This window comes from Palaemon carinicauda, unplaced genomic scaffold, assembly GCF_036898095.1.
Source record: "Palaemon carinicauda isolate YSFRI2023 unplaced genomic scaffold, ASM3689809v2 scaffold121, whole genome shotgun sequence".
Lineage (NCBI taxonomy): Eukaryota > Metazoa > Arthropoda > Malacostraca > Decapoda > Palaemonidae > Palaemon > Palaemon carinicauda.
In genome coordinates, this window is record NW_027168716.1 from 250,449 (window position 1) to 265,000 (window position 14,552).

The 14,552-nt window shown below is 37.5% G+C and overlaps 1 long non-coding RNA gene across 1 annotated transcript in view; it reads right to left on the bottom strand.

Moving 5' to 3' along the window:
* Nucleotides 1–494: 494 nt before the first annotated feature.
* LOC137635419 (uncharacterized) overlaps nucleotides 495–14,552 on the bottom strand; it is a 15,967-nt gene continuing 1,909 nt past the window's right edge. Inside the window, exons 2-6 of the long non-coding RNA XR_011042673.1 lie at nucleotides 11,783–12,032; nucleotides 9,425–9,637; nucleotides 7,813–7,900; nucleotides 5,567–5,748; nucleotides 495–3,770 (exon numbers count right to left, since the gene is read on the bottom strand). This is a non-coding gene — a long non-coding RNA (uncharacterized lncRNA). The remainder of the gene's footprint in view (nucleotides 3,771–5,566; nucleotides 5,749–7,812; nucleotides 7,901–9,424; nucleotides 9,638–11,782; nucleotides 12,033–14,552) is intronic.

Consider the following 14,552-nt stretch of genomic DNA (forward strand, 5'->3'; position numbering starts at 1 on the left):
TCACACACAGAATCACATCCTAACACAAGTCTTTTATTTGACATATTAACTATCGTTATATCAGCTCTGTTCTCTTTTATTTCTGACAAACCCTTTAATACTACATGTCATTTATTTTAAACAAGATCTTGGTTCCTTATGGAAGAGGCTGACATGGGGCCAGTGATATGCTCGTAAGTGTCTGGGGTGACAACACTTCTCTTTTAAGTACAGCTGATACCTTACTTAATTGTCTCTCCGTACCCACACAAGCACTCACTCTCTCATGACTTTTTATAGGCAAAATGCACCCTCCTGCTTTTACTGTTATTTCATCTTTCTACCCACAAATGCATATTTGATTACCAATGATAAATTCTACCACAAAAATAGACTAAATTCCAGGAATTCCAAAGGTGGGCAAGACAAAATGATAAAGTAGAAACTTCACAGATCCGACCTCAAAGTTGACCATCGATGTATGGGTTGCGTGTAGTTTATTTCCTTCTGGCGTGTCCAGGATGATGGACGCCGCTGACTGTAGTGGGTTTGACGGAAGTCTTTTTTAAATCATAGAAATGCTGGCTCCTGTTTTAATAGGAAAAACTTTCTGGAAATCAATTGCAATGCCATCTTTTCTTCACGCAGCAGAAATTCTAGAATACACAGAGGAGGAATTAAAGACTTTCCAAAAGATTGACAATCAAGTGTACAGAGACATTCTAGAGCTACCAACATACACTGCTAGCAGCGCACTGAGGTCGGAGATCATCATCGGCGCTTCCTCAGCCAAGAAATGAGACGTCAATCACCAAATAATCCTTTGGGTCAAGCATCATCTTCTAGACAGGCCAAGTCATGATTAGCTGCTAAGAGACATATTCCTACACCAGTTCTACGACCAAAGAGACAAAATTGACTAAGAAAATAAAGAAAGACATGCAAATAGTAGACGTAAATCTGTCAGAAATAGAACATTCATCTATTGCAAAATTGAAAGAGAAAGTAAGAAATGTAGACACCAAAATGTGCAAGTCGGACATGGAAGAGAAAGAAACACTAAGAATATATAAGCATTATAAGAAAGAAATAGTCAAAGTTAACTGGTTTAATCACACGTTAAAAACTAAGCTGTTGATAAAGGCAAGAACACACACTTTAGATCTAAATTGGAGAGGCAGATACAAAATGTATGTATGTGTGGCCATGAAGAAGAAGAAGAAAAAGAAGAAACATTGCAACACTTTTATATTACACTGCGAGATATACAAGGAAACAAGAAATAACTGCACACTATTACATCAACCATATATTGAAAATGAACGTGAAATAATAGCGGACATTCTTTGTTTCAGCAACTGTGATCAAAAAGAAATAGAAAGCAGAAAAAATCATATTCAAGAACTGTGGAAAATAAGAAAAAATAATCAAACAAGCGTCAAGTGACAAACGACAATACCATATAAAGAAAAGAATAGAGGAGCCGTTGCAAAGGCTTATCCTAAAAGTACAAGTACATAATAAATAGCAAGTATGTCTCTCTCTCTCTCTCTCTCTCATATAATGAGAATGACAGACAATAGGTGGCCATTAAGAATAGCAGAATGGGGACATAGACACTGTCAAAACAGTAGGGGAATGAAGAGAAGACGGTGGGTTAACAAACTAAGAAAGTTTGTGGGTGTAGATTGACACAGAAAGACCAGAAACACACACAAGAACCAAGTTGAATGCAAGGAGCACGAGACCCGAAAACTATCATTATTTGGTAGTTTGACCAAACCGTTATATATAAAGATACGTCAAAGATTAACAGCCAATGCAATATGTATGAAATAGGAGCCTAAGGCTAAAGATAAGAAGAAAATTGCTGTGTAGACATGGTCTGAGAAATAATCAAAGTATATTGCAATCGTTAATAAAGAAGAAACAGGTAAAGCTCCACTAAAATGAGACAAGACAAAAGGGAGGAAGCGAGAAAAAACACTCGCAAATCATTGCTTTTGCATTTCAGACCACCGTGATTCTTCTACGCAGGAAACGTAAAACGCTACACATTAGATGCATAGATTTCAAAGGCAACTTGGAAGGAACGGACTCAGGATGACAAAAATATAATATCACTGGTGACTACACTAAGGAATTCATCATAAGACACGCAATAGTGTGGCTCGTGCCTTCACGAAAAGGAATAACTCTACCTTTGCAATTAAAATATTAATAAAAATGCCGCACCAAGCAACACAGGGGAAAGAGGTGGATAAAGGAATACACAGTAAGGTGAGAGTTGAACACGTGGGGACACAAAGGGTCCCCGCACGGGATGAGAGCGTGCGGCGCCGTGTTAATCACGTCGCCACCTTCAGAAACTTACTACTGGTGACCGAGACCTGGCCACGCGCGCTCACTGACCCGGGTTGCCTCAGGGAGCGTATTATTCATCCGCTACAGAAAACGGAGATAGGGGAACCTACATAAAATTCTGCTGGTCGGTTGGGAAGAGAATCCCAGATACTCCTAGGAAAGTAGTTTGAGGTAAGTACTCCGTGTTGGAACAAATAATATTAATAAGAATGTCACCCGTGACTGTAGATGCGATATGGTCATACAAAGAGACAACAGGAATAATATACTCAATTATAGAAACAATTTGAACTTTGTTGTTAATAACAATTATGAATATACAGTTATAAATAAATGGCAAAAAGATGGCTGAACAAATTTATGCATAACATTTGACCAGAATATGTAAACATATGGCATATAGGAATAGGTGACCATTTTTACACTTTGGGGATATATCACAATCCTGCAAGACACTACATAACTTGATATCATCTTTCCAAAATTAAACAAATACAATGATAAAATGGACACAGTTTTGATTCTACCATCTAAAGAAATAAAGCTTATTCAAAGTCAAGTACAAAATAAAATTCACTCCAGTACTTTCTGATAAAAAATGGAATTAATGTAACTGCAATATACCTTTTAAAAAGCTTTACAATAGGTTTTACATTGACTGTACATAACAGTTTATATAAAAACCGCAAAATAAAAATGAGAAAACCACGGCCAATCTGTCAAAATACCAGAGCTTTTTTGACATGGCGAACGACGTTAGCCGCTCATAGGAATTGTGGGCCGTTGTTCTACTGGTAACACCAAAACCTTCTTCGAGGCTGCTGCTAAGACTACATTCAACAACGCCCCTCCCACCTTCCACCACAAATGAAGGACTGGATTTAGGACTCAAGATACAAGACATATGTTGAAATATAGCATTAACCCTTTTACCCACAAAGGACGTACTGGTACGTTTCACAAAAGCCATCCCTTTACCCCCATGGACGTACCAGTACATCCTCGCAAAAAAATGCTATAAAAATTTTTTTTTTTTTTCATATTTTTGATAATCTTTTGAGAAAATTCAGGCATTTTCCAAGAGAATGAGACCAACCTGACCTCTATGACAAAAATTAAGGCTGTTAGAGCAATTTAAAAAAAATATACTGCAAAATGTGCTGGGAAAAAAATAACCCCCTGGGGGTTAAGGGTTGGAAATTTCCAAATAGCCTGGGGGTAAAAGGGTTAATATATTAAGTAAAATATGGTCACACTTTGGATGTTAAGTTATGGTGCATTAGCGTTGTCTTGAAGCTGGTCGTAGTAATCTACGAGCTCCGTCGACAGGTTGATCTCGAAGAAGATGATGGACGTGGCCGAGACCTTCTTCGTGGCCGTGTAGAAGCCTTCGTGGGTCAGGTGGCCGCCTTCGGGGAGGTCCAGACCTGCGATAAATGGAGACAGTTTTAAACTACTGATAAAACCAGACTCTTAACTTTCAGATACTTTTGGTAAGCAAGGTCTTACAAGTAATATGTTTGGCAAAAATAGAGATTTTGTTCAAATCATTTCATTTGACAGGTTTGTGAACAAAATACATCATAATAAAAGTTATTATACAAAGAAGTGTGATTTCTTGATTTCCTGGTCAAATAATATATTAATGACATGATTTTAATGTAGAATGCGTTGAAAAAATACAGTCAAGTCAAATATGAATCTACTATGGATACAGTAAGTAACACGGGAGACTGACGACATCTGGCAAGTTTAGACTCTTGGTGATACTATAATTTAGGTTGGCTCTTTGAGAGTACAAATGTACCAAGTCACTATCATATTCAATCTTCAACGGATGAATTACACGTCCACAGGTTATATCATTTGGTGTTACTTGAACTCACTTGTATAAAGTACACCTTGATTACAAACATCTACACTATAATCTATATATATAATTCTATATTAATTTATACATCTGTATTCCTATTTTTGTTTCAGAGGCAAAACTGACAAAACTTCAGTTTTCAAGAAAGATACCAACATATTTTCCATTATTTGCCTGAATTTTTAAAAATGATTCTGAAATCTTCAACTTGAATTTCTCAAAAAAAACAAAACAAATGAAACATGATAAGAGGGATACTGCGTTAATTCGGGCACAGAAATGAATTAAAACTCTGACTCCAATTAAAGACTCGTGGAACTAGAACACAAGAGTAATTATTTATTATCATTATTACTAGCTAAGCTACAACTCATTAAAAGCAGGATGCTATAAACCCAAGGGCTACAATAGGGAAAAATTGCCCAGTGAGGAAAGGAAACAAGAAAGTAAATAAACTACTGTATAAGAGAAGTTATGAATAATTAATATATTGATCTGTCATATGTAAACTATGAAGAAGAGATAATACTTATGTCAAACCTGTTCAACACAAAAATATCTCAAATAATTATATTCTTTAATATAAAAATATTCCCTTCAAATTCATCAGTCAGAAATTTATTAAGGACAATAACCAACGTGAAAGCCAAAACAACTTATTTCTACGTCGATTATGAAAAAAAACATTCTAAAACTCATTGCCTGAAAAGGTTGATCAGTCGCAAGTTTACTGGGGGTACATATATTTATTTCCTTCATTTCTTTCCTCACTGGGCTTTTTTTCCCTGCTGGAGCCCCTGCTGGCCTTTTAGCATCTTGCTTTTCCAACTAGGGTTGTAGCTTGGCTAGTAAGAATAATAATAAAAATAATAGTCAACGAGAAAGGCAAACCAATGTCGTCTTCTATCCTGATCCCATAAATATACTAAAACTAATCGGCTAAGGAAATCGATTAGTTTAACCAAGCTAATATAAGTGCAAACAAGATTGCAAATTATCATTATTATTACTTGCTAAGCCACAATCCTACTTGGAAAAGCAGGATGCTATAAAGCCCAGGAGCTCCAACAGGGAAAATAGCCCAGCAAGGGTAGGAAACGAGGAAATAAACAAACCACGAGAGAACACGTAACAACCATCTCCGCGTTGTCAAGTGTACGAGGACAGGGAAGTGAAAAGGCCAGAAGAAGACTATTCGGTGTATGTGCATGCATATGTGAGCTGTGACCTGAGAGAGAGATCCAATGTAGTCCTGTTTGGCCAGTCAAAGGACCCAATAACTCAAGTGGTAGTTATCTCAATGGGTGGCTGGTGCCCTGGCCAACCTACCACAACAAAATACCGTTGCCTTACCCATGATACGTCCATGTGGTTCCACCTACGCCGTGTACACGGCCAAGTTAGCCGGAGAGCCGGAATAAGGCTGCGCGTTAACGCCCCATTTCTCTGGGTCCAGTTCGAATGAGGCCTTTAGACAACGCTGCTCCTTGCAGAGATTCTCTATCTCGTCGATGTGTTCGTTGCCTCCGTCACACCTGGAAGAAGAAACATTATATCGGTACTTTCTTCCTACATATAATATAAAGTATTTTGGGAGTACAGTATAGACAAAAGCAAAACTTTTTTTTCTTCCTACAGTTATCCTTACATTAAAGGGTCGGTTACAATTTGGCAGTTTTTACAATAGCACGGCCTTGCAGCTATCATCAACCAAAGTTATTGGCAGTGGTTTTAACCCTTGACTACATAGTCCAACTGCGAGACAAAAAGAGTTTCCACAGATATTGGGAGATGTGCTAGTTGCCTCCGTAATACCTGCAAGAAACATTTTATTGGTACAGTATTCTGAATCCACTACTACTCCACCACGGCAGCTAATGTCTCGAAACCAGCTGCTCCTCGCCTTTCCCACAATCAATTTCAACTGTAAGCACATTTTTCGATAGACCTTTCGCTCGACGACCTTGACCTTTCACCTAAGAATTTCAAAATGGAATCCATTTCACGTCTCAAAATAACAATGAATTCGTCAAAGTTTCACTATACGAGTCAATTGTGGCCAGGAACTTGTTCACAAACAAACAAATGGGTGAAAACATAACCATCTTCATTGGTGGAGGTTAAAAAAGAAAAATGGTTGGCAATACTGTATCTTTAAAACAATTGATCAAAAACATCTTTATAAACTATTTGAAGTGCTGATAAGCAATGGTTTATCTGTATAGCACTTGATCAAATTAAAAACGCTTTCGATAAAGGTTTGACAACATCAGCCACTTTAAAAGGCAGCATTGTCAACACTTGATCTTTGGCTATACACAGCATCACCTATTGCAAAGTTCAGCTGCTGTCGCACGACGTCTCCTCCTCCTCCTCAGCTTTCCGTCAAGTGTACGAGACAAATCATTCAAAGTACAAATGCTGTCTTATCTACTTATCAAGAGTGAGTCAGCCATAGTCCAAAAAACTTCATTATTAAAACACAAGTTAAATCCACCTCCAATTTAGTGTTCATTTCCTGCATCCCACAAAACTGAAGGTATTGACTCAACCAATGACCTCAAAGTATAAAGTCTAAAACCTGTTTATAACAAACAATGAAAAACCTACCTAAAATACTTTTATCTTCTGGGATTCTTACAATCGTATTGTCTCTATCATTTTCAAAAGACTCAAGGATTGCAATAAGGGGCAGAGGAATGGAGGTATGAAGTTAGTAGTGTAGCCAGAGTCCAGGAGGCCACTCAATACAAGGTGGGGAGGGACTGGAGTCAAAACAAAAACAAAAAAAAGGCCATATTAATATGACTACTAATAGCCAAGCTACAACCCTAGTTGAAAAAATAAGATGCTATAAGCCCAAGGGCTCCAATAGGGAAAAATAGCCCAGTGAGGAAAGGAAATAAGAAAATAAATGATAAGAACAAATTAACAATAAATCATTCTAAAAACAGTAACAATGTCAAAACAGATATGTCACGTGAACTAATAACGTCAAAACTGATATACGTCGTATATAAACTATAAAAAGACTCGTGTCAGCCTGGTCAACGTGAAAACATTTGCTGGTGCAACCTTGAACTTTACAAGTTCTTCTTCTACTGATTCAACTAGCCTAAGATTAGGAAGATCATTTCACAACTTGGTCTTCTTCCAATGCTGTCTTAACTAGAAAGTCAAGTTTGGTTTCCAAGCAGAAATACCTGACATAACAAGCAGTTGAAAAAATCACATTATTAAATACAATGGAAACGTTACGTAGTAAGCAGACCTAAACACGTGGTAGCCTTATACAATGGCTAACAGGCACCCCTCAAAAACATCAAATCATGTAGCAGAACCATACAAACAGAGTAGCAGACATATAAGAATGCTCAAACCCAGAGGGGGTTTGGCCATGGAAAGAGAATGGGGGGAGTTTGGTTGGCCTGATTTTAAATATATGGAGATGGTTCTATCGTCAAGTAGAAAGGGTAACTATACCAAATATAAAACACGATTAGGAGGCAAAATTTAAGCGTATAGAGAAGGTTTGAAGGTTAAATGAAGAGGGTAACTATACGAAATAGATCATTGCGATGCAATTTGCTTCAACTAACCTTCTCTCTTCGGATGATGGCATAGACCTTGGGGTCATCTTGGGAGAGGGGGTCTGGCAGAAGGTCATTTGCATCTCCGTTCATCATTCTGAGGAGATAAAAGCGATTAGAACATATGCAGTAACATCATCACCACACAGTCACACCAGTAACACGTTTTCCCCTCACAGCATTTTTGCTTTTTCTTAAAATGAGTTCTATGTACAAGGCATTTCTAATCATTGGGTCTATAGTTGGGAATTATTACATTTCTCTTAAAATTAGTCATTTATGCCTTTAAAAATTAACCTATTATTGATAATATACATACACACACACACACACACACACACATATATATATATATATATATATATATATATATATATATATATATACTGTATACAAAATACTGAATAAAATAAGAAACATCACAGACCAAATTTTGGATTCATTATAGTTTTATTGATAAAAAACATATAGTTTATCTTTTTAGTTATGAAAGTATTTCAGCAAATAATATCGGCTCATCATTATACTGTACTCCAGTTAGCCGATGGCCACTTTCTATAATGACAACATTCAGGGTACACACACGGACATTTTTATATCCTCATTTCCTTTCCTCACTGGGCTATTTTCCCTGATGGAGCCATCATAGGGCTTATAGCATCCTGCATGTCCAACTAGGGTTGTCTCGCACAATAACACAAGAATCCAGATTGGAAAAGATCGAATTTCAAAGATTCTAATGACTAAATTTTCCTTTTCCTATAAATATATAGCTTTATACTAATGTTAGAAACAAACAGTAATAATAATATTATTATTATTATCATTAGCTAAGCTACAACCCTAGATGGAAAAGCAGCATGCTATAAGCCCGAGGGCTCGCTCCAAAAGTGAAAATAGGCCAGTGAGGAAAGGAAATCAAGAAAATACGAGAAAAGAAATGAACAACTCAAATCAAATATCCTGAGAACAGTAACATTAAAACAAATCCTTCATATACAAACTATAAAGAAAGATTATTTATGTCAGCCTGTTCAACATCAAAACATTCACTGCAAGATTGAACTTTTCAAGTTCTACCGAATCCACTACCCTAAGATTAGGAAGATCATTCCACACCTTGGTCGTCGTCGCAGCTGGAATAACACTTCCATAATACTGTGTAGTATTGAGCCTCATGATGGACAAGGCCTGACTATTAGAATTAACTGCATGCTTATTATTACAAACAGGATGGTACTGTCAAGGAAGATCTGAATGCAAAGGATGGTCAGAATTATAATAAACAATGACAGAAAAAAACATTCTTAAGGAGAAACTTCAAGAATAATGGTCGTCAGGGCCAGCGTCGATATAATATCTTATAAAAAGAGGCTGGTGCAAGACTACAGGAAGATGGCCGACAGATCATCGCTTTAAACGTAAAATTGTTGGAAATTTTGGCCTCAATTTTGCCCGTGACATATTTTTGGCAGACAGTCAGTCAGTTCCACAGTTGACATGTCTGTAACAGTAGTGAGTATCTCAAGTATTGCATCTCAATGGTCTGGGATGCCAGTCTATAAGCTGCTGCTGCTGCTACCACCCCGGGACCAACAGAATCGGTCCACACTCTTCTTACCTGTATCCAAAGCCGTTGTTGTTGTTCCGAAGCGTGGCCTCTACTAAGGGTTAGGCTGCCAGGGCTGTTCCGAAGCGTGGCCTCTACTCTGGGGGGGGGGGGGGGGCTGCCACGTTCGGAAAGGCGTAGTACTGCCAGACTGTGCCGCCAACCTCCTCGGCCAGGGGAGGGCCATAAAGGGTGTACAGTTGTTTTTCGACTAGCATCTTTATCCTGCAAAAGAGACGCAGATTAGGGTTGAGGAGTTACAGGAGATTTCATAATTCAATGACAGGAAATAACAGAAACAAATATTATCAATAATTTGACGTAGAAAACTAAGCATATATAAGAGTGAATAAGTCAATATTTTCATTGTAAGAATTTTTACAAATCTATTCATCATAAACCTATTTTCATATTAATATTAAAAAGCTAATTGCAGTTAGTTCAAACTAGAAAATATAAATGTCATTATATAACAGGATTAATGAGGTGGAATCATTTCAATATTTACCAACTATGATCTCTAATAAAGCATCTTTAGGATTAGAATTGAAAGAAAGATTGAAAAATGCAAATCAGACAATGGATAGGTTAAGTCAAATTTGGAAATCAAATGGCCTGAAACTACATATAAAAATCAGGCTCTAGAACAGTTTAGTGAGATAGTACTACTCTATGGACGCGAGTCCTGGTATGACAATGAAACGATATCCAACACATTTTGTGGATTTGAGAAAACTCTCTCAAAAGATTATTGGGAGTTAAATGGCAGGACAGGATTAGAAATAAAACTATAAGAGATATTACTCGACAGTCATCATAAGTGGATGAGATCATGGTGATAAGGGGTAGATGGAGATGGTTTGGGCATCATCATCGTCCTCCTCTTTGCATTCCCCAAGAGAGATTAGTTTACCAAACTTTCAACTGGGCTCCACAAGGTGCTCGAAGAATGGGAAGACCCGGAGGGGGGGGGGGGGGGGCTACACGGCCGAGGAGGAGGAGGATTACGAAGCGCGTAGTGGATGACGAGTGGACAAGTATTGCTTTAAAAGCTCCTCAAGATAGAGACGCGAAATCTAACCGAGGCCCTTTGCCTCAATAGGCGTAGGAGAATACGATGAAGATATAACAAAAATACCATGAAATATGAAAACTGCGAGTGACTCCTTGGGTAACAGCAGTAGTATTTCCAAACACTATAATTCTGCAAACCTTAAAACAAATCTGTTTCAAAGCCTTCATCAAAAAGCCACAAAGATAAACACCTCTGCAAATTCAGGACAGATTTCCTAGTTATAAAACAGAGTTAAAAATAATTTCTCGGCAACAAAACACCAGTAAGACACAAGAATTCTCAGTTATGATACAACACCCAATCAAATCATTTGCCAGCTAAACAAAATCTAATAAAAGCCAGATTTTTCATTTCTGACAGAGCTGATAGGAGATTTCTCAGTCATACAAAATCATTATTATTACTATCTAAGTTACAACCCTAGTTGGAAAAGCAGGATGCTATAAGCCCAAGGGGTCCAACAGAAAATATAACCCAATGAGGAAAGGAAATTACTATACCAGAGGTAATGAATCATTAATTTCTTGAGATTAGTAACAACGTTAAGCTAGATCTGTTTTAAAGGTTCAAAGGCCACTCGTGAATGGCAGAGGCAAGGGACTACAGTGACATTGCTGCTGCTGCTGCCCTATCAAGCAGGACAACAAAGCCCTACAGACTGACCATATAGCCTATACATATGATCAGCGCCCAAGCGCCCTCTCCCCCCCCCCCCAAGTTAAGATCAAGAAGGGGCAGGCAATGGCTGCTGATGACTCGGCAGATAGACCTAAATGCTCCTCCAAACTCCCCCCCATCCTTAGCTCACAAGGAGGGTGGTGAGGTTGCAGCGACCAAAGTAACCAACAAGTTTGAGCGGGACTCTATCGATCCCCAGTCTGGTGTTTACCAGTCAGGGACATTTATCACATCGGCCACCACAACTCTCAAGTCTTAACGGGAGAGAGAGAGAGAGAGGCACGTCCACACACTACCCAGCCAAAAGCAAAAGTGGTTACTCAACCCACAGGTGTGAGTCAACGGGATAGCTAGTCTACCCCAACCCCCTCCCGCTAACTAGCGGATGGGGTAATAATCCCTCACTAAAATTGTCTCGGCTGGTTTTCGGCGTTGCCGAGAGCAATACCCTATATATAGCCGAGGTTTGTATCTGTGTCGGAACAAACATATATCCAAGTCACATAACTGGCAGGCAGTTAAAGAAGATTACAAGTCGCAAATATAGAAAAACCTTACATTGGTGACACAAGACCCTGTCAACGCAAAGAGCAAATGCGCAGTAGGCAGAAACTTACCAATTTTATGACTGGATGGTGATCGTGAGAGAAGGTAACGTCATAGCAAGGGCTTTACCCCCAGGCCAACCACTGAAGTGATAATAGTGTCCATTGCCATGGCAACGGATGGCCCTCTAAGCAGTCAAATGCCAGTCCGTGTGTTTCCCAACGGATTATGCTGCCTAGCATTTTTCTTCGTTCCGACAGGCAAAGCTTTGGCTTTCCCAATTGCTGAGAAGAAGAATCCCACCACGCCACGGTTGCCTCCCTGATGAGTGTCAAAACAATTAAAATAATGCAAAAATCAAAACTAATAGATGGAGTACAATGAACAATATATTGTAAATGTAAATATAATACACTAGCAATTTACGCTAGAAAAATATTCATTACTGAATGAAAACAAGACCGCAAACAACTCAGATACTATACTGCTGAATAATGAAAAACCTTATTTAAGATGCGAGACTTTCATTCACTATTCATGGGACCATCTCTGTCCCCACTTGGTGATAGACGAGAAAGAAATTGAAATGGTAAGCTCCTCGTCTTTCCTCTAGTGTTATCAACCAGGCCCAAAACTGTCTCTTACCAATACAGTATAAAACTTGTAAAGTTCAAATTTGTAGCAAATGTTTTCACGTTGAACACGCTGACACGAGTCTTTATAGTTTATGTATGAAATGTTTTGATGTTACTGATTTGAAAATATTGAAATCATTGTTCATTATTTCTCATTTTGTTTATTTATTGCATGATTTCCTTTCCTCACTGAGCTATAAAGGTACATTTTTGGGAAAAAGTCGCCTGCCCCCAAGGAAAATCCGCAAGTTTCCTCACCGTCCGGGTCATAAAGGCAAGTCATCATTCAACAAAAGTCATTATACTGTATTGGGTTTGTGACCTGTTCACTTCTAGGTTAGGTTAGGTTAGGTTGGGTTGTTAGGTTCTGTAACCTTTTTATATATTATGTAAAGGGTATATGGAACAATTCTTTAAAACACACATGATAATATTACCCAAGCATTGCTACCGTTAGCGATGTCTTTGCAATGTTGTTAACACTGTGTATCATTGGTAAACGTGGCTAATTTTATCGTTAGTAGTACATAACGTGAGGTTTGTGACCTGGCAACTCCTCCAAGGTTAGGTTAGGTTAGGTTAGGTTAGGTGGGTTTGTTAGGTTCTGTGTAAACGGTATATGGAAAAATTCTTTGAAATACACATCGTAATATTACCGTAACATTGGCAACGTTAGCAATCCCACCCAACGTTGGTAACACTGTGTATCATTGGTAACATTTCTAACGTTATCATCGTTCTCAGTACATACGCGAGTCGAGTGACACCGGTGAACGAGTCATTATATTCAAACATTTTAACAACATATATAACAATAGTGATTATATTTCAACATTTTAACAGAAAATATATGTTTTCCTGTAGAAAATAATAACGTGATTTAACCGGCTTTCGCCTTCATTTCATCCGTAATAACAGCAGCAGCAGCAGCAACCGGTTGGGCAACCTAAAGTACGAAGAAGAAGCGTTCATAAGATGACCTCCTCTTCTCCACAGATAACAACCAAAGTGGTATGTGATGAACATTTAATGAAAAACAGTGAATATGTTCCAAATACTGAAAAATTGTATCCACTATTCAACTGGAAACTCATTTGGGAACATGTCAATAATAAGTATATAGAAAATAAAAGTACAAGTAGTTTTGTTTAAGTATGTTCATGAAATTTCAAGTACAAATGATAAGCTAGTTATGAAGAAAATCAAAGATGTTAAGGAATGCAGTTGTGGATACATAGAAACTAATATTATGCATTTGGTATAATAGTTCTGTCCTTTGGTTAAGAATTTGTCGTCGTCCTGGGTATTGGAATTGCTTAGAAAATGTTGTCGTCAATTGAAAACTAATAAAAAACATTAAGGATTATAAAACTAGGTTTTGAAGCTAACTCAAAAAGAGATGAAAATACAGCAATGGTAATATTATTGGCAGATTTGATTTCAAGTATTAGGGTTGCAGCTTGGATGGCAAGACAATTGGGAATAAATGCTGAACAGCAAATTATTAAGTGTATCAAGAATAAACTGTTGAATACATTTAATGTCAATATTATTGTGTATAAGAATCATGTTCAATTTATTTTCACAAAGATTTCAAGTATTAGGGTTGCAGCTTGGATGGCAAGACAATTGGGAATAAATGCTGAACAGCAAATTATTAAGTGTAGCAAGAATAAACTGTTGAATACATTTAATGTCAATATTATTGTGTATAAGAATCATGTTCAAAATATTTTCACAAAGATTTCAAGTATTAGGGTTGCAGCTTGGATGGCAAGACAATTGGGAATAAATGCCGAACAGCCAATTATTAAGTGTATCAAGAATAAACTGTTGAATACATTTAATGTCAATATTATTGTGTATAAGAATCATGTTCAAATTATTTTCACAAAGATTTCAAGTATTAGGGTTGCAGCTTGGATGGCAAGACAATTGGGAATAAATGCTGAACAGCAAATTATTAAGTGTAGCAAGAATAAACTGTTGAATACATTTAATGTCAATATTATTGTGTATAAGAATCATGTTCAATTTATTTTCACAAAGATTTCAAGTATTAGGGTTGCAGCTTGGATGGCAAGACAATTGGGAATAAATGCTGAACAGCAAATTATTAAGTGTAGCAAGAATAAACTGTTGAATACACTTAATGTCAATATTATTGTGTATAAGAATCATGTTCAATTTATTTTCACAAAGATTT